At 44.5% G+C, this 10,224-nt stretch overlaps 1 protein-coding gene across 1 annotated transcript in view; it reads right to left on the bottom strand.

Annotated features, from left to right (window-relative positions):
* The window catches only part of LOC141486003 (histone H3), a 940-nt gene extending 690 nt beyond the window's left edge, over positions 1 to 250 (bottom strand). The window contains exon 1 of the mRNA XM_074183763.1: positions 1 to 250. This exon is cut by the window's left edge and continues 690 nt beyond it. The gene's annotated coding sequence lies outside the window, so the exon portion shown is untranslated.
* Positions 251 to 10,224: the final 9,974 nt, after the last annotated feature.

The following is a 10,224-nucleotide window of genomic DNA, read 5'->3' as shown; positions in this document are numbered from 1 at the left end:
ATGACTGGTAGAGGAAAAGGAGGAAAGGGATTAGGAAAAGGCGGAGCAAAAAGACATCGCAAAGTGTTGCGAGATAATATTCAAGGAATTACGAAGCCTGCCATCAGAAGATTAGCTCGTCGTGGAGGTGTAAAACGTATATCCGGATTGATATACGAAGAAACTCGTGGAGTACTCAAAGTATTTCTCGAAAATGTTATCAGAGATGCGGTAACATATACAGAACACGCCAAAAGAAAAACCGTCACGGCCATGGACGTAGTATACGCTCTCAAACGTCAAGGGCGTACATTATATGGTTTCGGCGGTTAGATTCATATTCCGACGAGAAATTTAAAAAAAAAAAACGGTTCTTTTCAGAACCACAATTTGTTTTCAAAACGAATTCGATTTATATACTTTACTTTGGTGTGAGTAATAATTAACGAATTACCAAATTAAATTCGAACGATATACCCATCTAATTTTAAGCATTATCTGTCATTCTTTTGATTACCTGAATAATTGCTTCATTTTATCCTGTATACTTAACGAAATTATTAATTTCAACCTTACTACATCTGTATACGAAGAAGAAAAGAGAAGAACGATCTGTACAATTAGATTATATACCACTCGGTTTCTAAATCTATAGGACAGGGAAGCTACTGGTATCTAGCTAGCTAGCTAGCTAGGTAGCTCCCAAACTATTCAATTATTCACCAATAGAAATTACATATGAAACTTTTCTGAAACGCCGCTTTAAAACGCGATACCATTTGTACGTAAAGAAAAAATTGAAAAAATGAATATTCATAAACTGATCGAAGGTTAATGAACCACTGTCCAAATATTATTGTTTTATGCTTATAATATTCATCTATCCCATTTCACAAATTACTATGAATAATAATAACAACCTATTTTTATATACTCGTCATTCATTTCTGCAGATATTGAAATGTATGTATGCATTCATCTATGCTATATAATTTAATTAGGTATAATTTTTTTCATTTATTCATTCCAATTTACTCATGATTGTCTATATTGTAATTCCACGAACAAGAATGTATAATATTTCTATGGATATTGTTATGTTTATTCATTTGTATACCTAAATCTGATATTACTGCATACATTTTATTTTCATCACGAATAAACGTACAGACATTCTGATATTTGATTTCAGCAAATAGAAATCACTTGTTTCGGCACGAAAATAAGAAGTTGAACAATAATAATATTATTAATCATGTATACATGTATACGTAAATATGCGCAAGCAAGAAAGAAACAATCGCATATCGTGCTGCGTCAACAATTGTATCGAAAAGCGATGACAAGAAAATAAAAAAAAAATATATGCAATTGTCGAATTCATTAGAGAAAATCGTTGTGGCCCTGATAAGGGCCGATATTTTATTTGTCGCTTTCCTCTCTCAGGAAATGTGTACTTATGCCTTCTTTTCGGTTTTTTTCGGTAACAAAACCGCCTGAATATTGGGCAAAACACCACCTTGAGCAATGGTTACTCCTGATAACAATTTATTGAGTTCTTCGTCGTTTCGAATGGCCAGCTGTAAATGTCTAGGAATGATACGGGTTTTTTTGTTATCGCGAGCCGCATTACCGGCCAATTCCAAGACTTCAGCTGCCAAATATTCCATTACTGCGGCTAAGTAAACCGGGGCGCCGGCACCAACTCGTTCGGCATAATTTCCCTTACGAAGGAGTCGATGAATACGTCCTACTGGGAATTGGAGTCCAGCCCGACTGGAACGGGACTTTGCCTTTCCCTTAACTTTACCTCCTTTTCCACGTCCAGACATGTCGAATCGTAGATTAGTATTATATATCGGATAAATTTAAAGAATTCACTGAGAATTATTCGATGTTGCTCTAACAGTAGCTTTCTATACAATGATTTCTATATAGAATCGACCTGTATTAATACCGTCCTACCGACCAATGGGCGTTCTCGAACGCTCAACTTTCCGGTGGGCGGAGCCTACTAGAGTTCCAGTTACTATCTGAAATAGTGACGACAGAGTGGCGTCTTTTACACACAGATTCGATTGCTGAACTTTGTGAAGAGCAGACGTGTCATAGCGACCTAGTGTGTTTTACGCAAATTTTCATAGTGAATGTTACGGCCGTATAGCGGTGTGTGTTTCCTGCTTCCGATAGCGCGTTCGTTGTTTTGTGTGCAGACGACTACACTTCTGGTGAGTACGTTTGAATATATTATTTTCGTTGCGTTCGTGGTGCTCATACTTGTTTCTGGGCTCCAAAAATCAAATTCTTGTTTCACGGCAGTATGGAGGAACTGCTTTGCAGCCTGGCTGGGAAAGAGAAGGGCGAGATCATTGGCTTTATAAGTCAACTGATCTCAGCTCTCGGTCTGACCCAGTCGGACTTGCTTGGCAAAGCATTGCCAAGCCCTGTGAACGGCCGCCACGTGTCGGCGGACCGCGAGCAGGGAGTGGCTAATGCTCCGCCTGACCGTGAATACCACTCCGAAAGAGAATTCAGCGATGCCGAAAACGATAACGCTAGCGTACTTTCCTTCGCTTCCTCCACCACTAAGAAGAGAAGACTGAATGATGGATTTCCACCACTGCCTGATGTCTCGAGACGTCGTATCGACGAGTGGACAAAGACAGTGGTAAAAGAACAGCCAAAGCCAGCAAAAAAGATGCTGAAAAAGCTTAAAAAGAAAGCGGCTTTGGACAACGTCAGAGAAGAGGCTCGGAAATATTACTCAGAATCCGAGACCTCTTCTCATCAAATAGCCGAAAATCAGGCTAGTGAGGTGGCCACTTCCAGTAAGCCAAATACTGACGCAGAAATGGACACAGACGTTAAAGCCCCAACTGACAGTGCATCTGAAAAATCAGAAAACACTGTCAAATCAGTTCATGATGAGGAGACCACCCCCCCTACCCCTCTGAAGCAAGACATCCCGTCTACGGCTTCAAAGGCTAAAATTCCACCTATTGTTGTCCGACAGAAGGACAAATGGGTACCACTGTTGAAACTGACGACTAGAGAGAACATCAAGTTCTCGAAAGCCGTCAATTTACATGACGGGATAAAAGTTCAGCCGGAGTCTCCTGACGACTATCGGCGGCTGGCAAGGCTTTTGGTGAGGGAAAAAATCCCTCACCATACTTACTCGCTCCCCGAAGAGCGGCAACTACGTGCCGTCATCAGGGGAGTGCCAGAGCACCTGGCAACTTCCGATGTGCGTGAGGAGCTTGAATCAAAAGGCTTTGACCTCACCAGCGTCACGCGCATGAAGCGCGCTGGCAAACCTATGCCTCTGGTCCTCGTCTTACTAGACAGGGATCAGAAGCATATTTTTGAGGTCAAAGACCTCTTGTGCGTGAAGGTTCAGGTCGAACCCCAACACGCGAAAACTTCGGTGGGTCAATGCCACCGTTGTCAACGCTTTGGACACTGCCAACGCAACTGCTTGGCAGTGCCCATCTGCGTTAAATGCGCTGGCAGGCACTTAACCAGTGCCTGCAAAAAGACCAAGGCTGACCCCCCGAAGTGCAATAATTGCAAGGGGGCTCACACAGCCAATTACCGTGGCTGCCCCGCGTACCCAAAGGTACAAAAGAAGGGGCAGACCACAACAAGGAAACCAGCCTCCTCAGGGAGACCTGCGGGGTCTGGACGCGTCCAGGAGGGGGTCAGCTTTGCAAAAGCTGCATCTAAGGGCGCAAGTACTGCAAGTACTTCTGCAAAGCCCACCTCCCTCGACCTGAACCCTCACCTCAGACTCAGGGGGTTTCAGACATCTGTGCCGCACTGGACCAGATGAAAAAGTTATTCGTCAAATTCCCCGTGTTACAGACAATGTTCACGGTGAATACAAGCGTGATGACCGGAACTGCCAATGTCTAGACAACCAACGTTGCCTAGATCTCTGAAGATAGTTTTTTGGAATGCCAATGGCATTCGAACAAAGAAGCTGGACTTCGAAAACTTCCTCATTGAAAACAACATAGATGTGGCTCTAGTCCAAGAGACACATCTAAGGAACGAATCCATTGTCATTCCAAATTACAGATTCTTTCACAGAGAACGTGTTGGACGTGCTGGAGGGGGAGTCGGCATTTTTGCCAAGCGATCCCTGCAGTGTGTCCAATACGGCATTGACAGCGCTCGGTTGCACGGTACTGAGGCCGTGGGGGTCGAAATTCAACTGAGAAGGGGTTGTCACAGAATAATCTCGGTTTACAACCCTCCGAACATTCGTCTACTCCCAGAATCTCTGGATGAACTGCTGATGGGAAGCAACATTCCGACAATTGCTGCTGGCGACTTCAATGCCAAGCACAGACCTTGGAGCAGAGCCACAAATCGAAACGGCCAAGCGCTCCATGCGCATGTTGACAGACATGAATATCTCGTGCTGGGACCAGATGAGCCTACGTACTATCGCGGGCAGACTAGGCCTGACGTACTAGACATCGCGCTTCTCAGAAACGTCACTCTGACCAGTGAAATTTACGTTCTGTCGGAACTGGATTCTGATCATAATCCAGTAATCCTGGTACTGGGCGATGATCTTCCTCCCCCTGAGTATCGCGTGAGATCTAAGACGGACTGGGATGTCTTCACAGCCCAGCTCGAAGAGATGCGCGCCCCTCCTGAGGTACTCGACTCTCCCGACGAACTCGACGCGGCAGTTGAGCGTTTCGAGCTTTCCGTGAATGATGCGTTTCGAGCGGCCACCTCCAGGGAGGAGTGTCCGCTGAAGAGCTACAACGAGTTTCCCCCTCGTATCAAAGCCTTGATACGAGAGAGAAACCGCCTGAGAAGGCTCTACCAGCGAACCCTTTTCCCAGGGGACAAAACAGCGGCGAACAGGATGGCCAATCGTGTCAAACAGGCCATCAATGAACACCGAAACGAAAGGTGGGAAGAGCTCTTGGAATCCTTCGAACCTGGGAGTGACGAGCTTTGGCGAGTCACTCGTAGGCTCAGGGGGAAGAAGACTGCTCTCTCACCCATTCACGGAGAGCGCGGAGTGTGCTACTCCCCCGCCGACAAGGCGTTAGCCTTTGCAGACACGATGGAACGTCAGTTTCAACTTAACGTTGACGACGACGACGACATCGACCGCGATATGCTGCTGGAAGACCGGGTTCACCGACTTCTCAGGGAGGATGACGACGACGACATCCGTCCAGCTTCTATGGAGGAGCTGAAGGGTCTCATCAAGGCTGCGAAAGCAAAGAAGGCTCCGGGAGCCGATTCAATAACTAACAAGTTGTTGAAGAGACTCCCGGAAAACAGCGTTGAATTCTTGCTGAGTCTCATCAACAGTTCGTTGGCCCTCAGACACTTCCCTAGAAGGTGGAAGCATGCGATCGTCGTCATGCTCCCGAAACAGGGTCAGAACCAGCTGTTCCCGCAGAACTATCGCCCGATCAGTCTACTCTCGTCGGCGGCTAAGCTGGCTGAAAGAGTCGTACTGCAAAGACTCAACGAAGAAGTTGAGGACCGAAATGTTCTGCCTAATGAACAATTCGGCTTCAGGAGAGATCACTCCACTGAACTACAGGCTCTAAGGTTGGTCGAGAACACCATCAGCGAGCTGAATATCAACAAAAAAGTACATATAGTACTTTTAGATATTTCAAAGGCCTTCGACCGAGTATGGCACGAAGGCCTTATACATAAGCTAAACGCGCTCGACCTACCTCGGGGCCTGGTCCGGTGGATCGGATCTTTCCTGAGAGGCAGAACCTTTCAGGTTAGAGTAGAGGGCTCTCTGTCTGACAACAGAGAGATCCTCGCTGGAGTGCCACAGGGGGCCGTGCTCTCTCCGACGTTGTACTCACTCTATACAAGCGACCTGCCCAGGTCCGATAGAGTGAAGATATCCCTGTACGCCGATGACACGGCTCTACTCTCGTCTTCCATGGGGCGTGAGCTCGGCGTCGTCTACATGCAACGTGCATTGGACGACCTCGAGCGCTGGTACCTCGAATGGAAGATCCGAGTAAACCCGGAAAAGACTCAGGCGATAACCATGGGGAGATTACTATCTTCTCCGGCCAGAAAAGTGAGAGTCTCTGGAGGGGAGATTGACTGGCAGGCGCGGGTAAAGTACCTTGGCCTTTTAATAGACCGTAGGCTCACTTGGAACCCGCACATCATGTACGTTAAGTCCAAGATCGAGGGTCGGATCGCCGGTCTGTACCCTCTGATCAACAGAAAATCCAAGATGAGTCTTAAAAACAAAATTATGATCTACAACTCGATGTTCAAGCCTGTCATCATGTACGCTTCAGGCGTCTGGGGACAAGCGGCTCCGTCCAACATTTCCATTTTGGAAAGGTTACAAAATAAGCTAATTAGGATGATTGTGAATGCTCCTTGGTTCGTGCGGAATGAAGCCATCCGCAGAGATTTGCAGCTGCCTTCCATTCGGCAGTCCATTCAGTCGAGGAATGAGAGAGTTTTCGAAAAAACGGAAACTCACGAAAACCCGTTAGTTAGGGAAGCCACAGATTATGCTGTAGACGACCCCTCCCGATATAGAAGGCCCCGACACTCTGTCGAATGAGGCCCTCATGTCCCCCGTTAAAGGATGAATAACTTTTCCATCCATCCCACCCCAGCCAGGTAGGGGTATCCCGTGAAGGGCGGCACTGATGTCTAAGGACTTCATGCCGTCATCCATCAGTCATGTACCCATTGGCCCATCTCAAGGCCAATGATCAGCCGAAAGGGTAGGGGAGCTGGTCTCCAAATCCTGAATGAACTGAAGATGATCGTCAAGCGTCTTTTACACTGAGTCGAAAGCAAACCTGCACGATAGTACTTGTTTGTTTGATATTGACGAAATTAAATTTTCAGAATGCCACCCAAAGCTAGTGGAAAGGCTGCGAAGAAGGCCGGAAAGGCCCAAAAGAATATATCGAAGACCGATAAGAAAAAGAAGAGGAGGAGGAAGGAAAGTTACGCAATTTATATCTACAAAGTATTGAAACAAGTCCATCCCGATACCGGAATATCCAGTAAAGCGATGAGCATCATGAACAGTTTCGTAAATGATATATTTGAGCGTATCGCAGCGGAAGCCTCCCGTCTTGCTCATTATAACAAGCGATCGACTATTACGAGCAGAGAAATTCAGACTGCAGTACGTCTGTTACTTCCTGGTGAATTGGCGAAGCACGCCGTCAGCGAAGGCACCAAAGCAGTTACGAAATATACCAGTTCGAAATAATTTACTTATTCCGGTCTACGATATACATTCTTAAAAAAAAACGGTTCTTTTCAGAACCACAAAATATTTATGAAAGAATTCTTACAATATCGTTTCGACGCTGAATGATAATTTATTTTTGCTAGGGCGCTAGGTCTCACTCGGTTGGGTTGCCTTGTTATCAGTACATTGTTACCTCCTTTCGTGAAACGCGCGATGATAATAAATAATTTTGCCACCTATATTTAGATGGTGCTTACCTACCTATCAACCTAAAAAGTTAACGTTCGTTACTGTTATACTAGTCATGTACTCTATTACTTATGTTATTTTTTAACGTGTTTTTTTTTATTTACGTGCTAATATGTTGTCTAAAAACGTTTATGATTAGCATTTCTGATTTCGACTATAACATTGACGATTTATATATTTCGGGTGGGGGTGGGTGTGTATTACTCCGTTATAGATAGAGCTCACAGTATCGTCGTTCGTTCGTTCGTTCGTTCGTGTTGTAGTATCGACCTTTTTATTGAAAGTATATTACGATGATTATATCTTATCGAATATAACATTAATAACGTTCGTTATTATTCGAATGCCGTTTTCATCGAACACTTTTATAGGGATAATTTTTGAAAATGTTGATGCTATTAGAAGCGTCGGTTCTTGGTTATAGTCGTGTATGAAGGTAGACACGAGGTCTCTTCGATGCCCCTATTCACTCGTGTATTTATCGAGTATTATCGGCTAATGTATCATGTTTCTATAGACAGTCGCGCCTATGATATTTATTCGAAGGTTCCTTCCAGATCATCGATTACGAGTATTTTCGGAAAGGAATTGTCTGGAGTTACGTCAAAATCATCAATACTTCATATTTCATTGTAATTTACTGTGAGTTGTCGAGGTTTAATATTAGCTTTTTCTTATCAGAAAATATTTTCGGAATACGTAGAATCTATCCACGTTATTGTGCTAGTCGAAGTCTAAATAGGAAACCGGCATTGATTTCGTAAAGAAGTTGATGCGAACATTTCGACAGCAGAATGGAAGCCGTCAATATCGTGTCTAACGAGAATGTCGAGCGTTCAGTCTCCCGTCCGCCTGTGCTTCGATGTCGTGAAACAAAACTAGTTTGAAATTTCACGAGCTCCAGTATAAGGACCGCCCACTCAGAATGAACAACACGAAAACGTGGAAAAACATTGGTTTTCCCAAGATATTTCAGCTTAGTTTCGAAAATTAAGTTATGAAATGTCGTTTCCTAAGCGATAGAAAAATCTTTTGCAAGATTACTAGCCTTCGCTAATTTTTAAATAGGGAAAAAGCTGATTTTACGGAAAATGGCTTTTTCAGTTAGCTAGATAGGGAAATCGTGCTTTCTTCAAAGAAGCATCGATAGAGATTCTTAGCAGCTATCGTTTGACACCTCGATCACGTTTCTAGTGCTCGTGGTTCAATTTTTATTAGCATTTGAGTTTGAAAAATGTAAGATTTTTCAAACGCATATTTTTGCAAGAAGGAATAGGAATATCGAGACGCGGCATAAGACTTTTTGTCTTAGGATGCTGAGATCTATATGAAATCAAGGAAAACGAAAATTCAGGTTTTTCGTGATTTTCCGAAGATTTCCGAGTGAGGCCGAAGACTGTTAGATTTCATTTATCGTACAACGCAAATTGAGGAAGCGAAACGAAACATGAAAAGAATGAGACAGAAACAGCGGCATATAGACGTCAATGGAAATTAGCAGAGCGGTATTCCTACTTCAAAGCCCAGCGCCTGCATAAAAACAGGTCGTAAACGCTGGCAAATCCATACGAAATGAGTTTTTTTCGTAGTGGAACTATTGAAAGTAGGTCAGTCAGGATCGCAGGGCTTTTGCGATCTCTGGTTGGCTGAAAGTGGCGCGGAAGAGAGCCCGTTTATTTAGGATAAATATGCGGAGTTCCGTGTCACGATAGTTAGTCGAAGTTTGAACACTTAGCGGGTAGCAGTGATTTTAAGAATCCGAAGATTTCTTAGAAGTTTCAAGTTGCGGTCAGGATTTTTTGAATGAATTCGTGTCTCTGGTTCTTTTCAGAACTAAATAGAGACGAAACACATCATTGGAGTCATCAGGAAGTTGCGGTTAACACTATATAGCCAATTTGGAGGAATTTTTACTGGAATTTGGAATTCTCAGGATCCCTTGGAACCAAATCAGGATATATTAGTGGCTGGATATTCATTAGAGGAATTCCAGGACCGTGGATATTTTGGGAGCTGTTACAACGGATACTGGAGCAGATTATTGGCTAAATATATTATTGTTGCACATAACCATACTTTACGTTTGTCCAGGTTCCTTTTGGCACCCCGCCGAAGGAAAGCAGCCCAAATCCTGCAAAGGAAGAGCAGGTCCCTACTAAAGTTGCTCGGTCTCACCCACCCGATCACCTTGCGGTGTTAAAGATCGAGGTGTTTAGAGATTAAACTCGAGAGGGTCAAGACATCATTAGTTACGTCCTTCGGGCGAACGACTCAACTTAACCGTTGGGACCTTTCCAGGACTTCGATACCTTTCCACCTAATCCTGCGAGCGGCCCTCATCCTAGGGTGCTGTTCAACCGCTAGGCTCCCCGTTCCTACATCACTAGCTCAGTTCACCCTGTAGGCCTTGGTTAGGAAAGTAGCTTTCGCGAACCAAGGGTGAACTTAAAAACATAGATTTCCGTGAATCCTACCCTCTGACTATTTCCTCGTCAGAGTCATATTAGGGACTTTTGAAATCGAAATGCAGACTAGGGCAAAACACGCGCGAGCGCAACTTGCCGAGAATACGCCAGTGCCAAATCGCGAGACCACAAGTTTCGGTCAAACTAACTTCCTGTCAGACATTTTTAGTCGCCTGAGTGCGACTCCTACAAGCCGACAAGGAACCCCTTTGGAATCTGGTTTCACAGGAAACAGTATTCCTAGAACTCCGGTAGGATCAGCCAGTCTGAGGCTAGGTTCTACTCACCGTTCTT

Source organism: Leptinotarsa decemlineata, unplaced genomic scaffold (assembly GCF_025532065.1).
Source record: "Leptinotarsa decemlineata unplaced genomic scaffold, Ldec_3_MD MMD2_tig00026342_RagTag_RagTag, whole genome shotgun sequence".
NCBI lineage: Eukaryota > Metazoa > Arthropoda > Insecta > Coleoptera > Chrysomelidae > Leptinotarsa > Leptinotarsa decemlineata.
The sequence above is the reverse complement of the archived record's forward strand: the minus strand, read 5'-3'. Positions and strand labels throughout refer to the sequence as shown.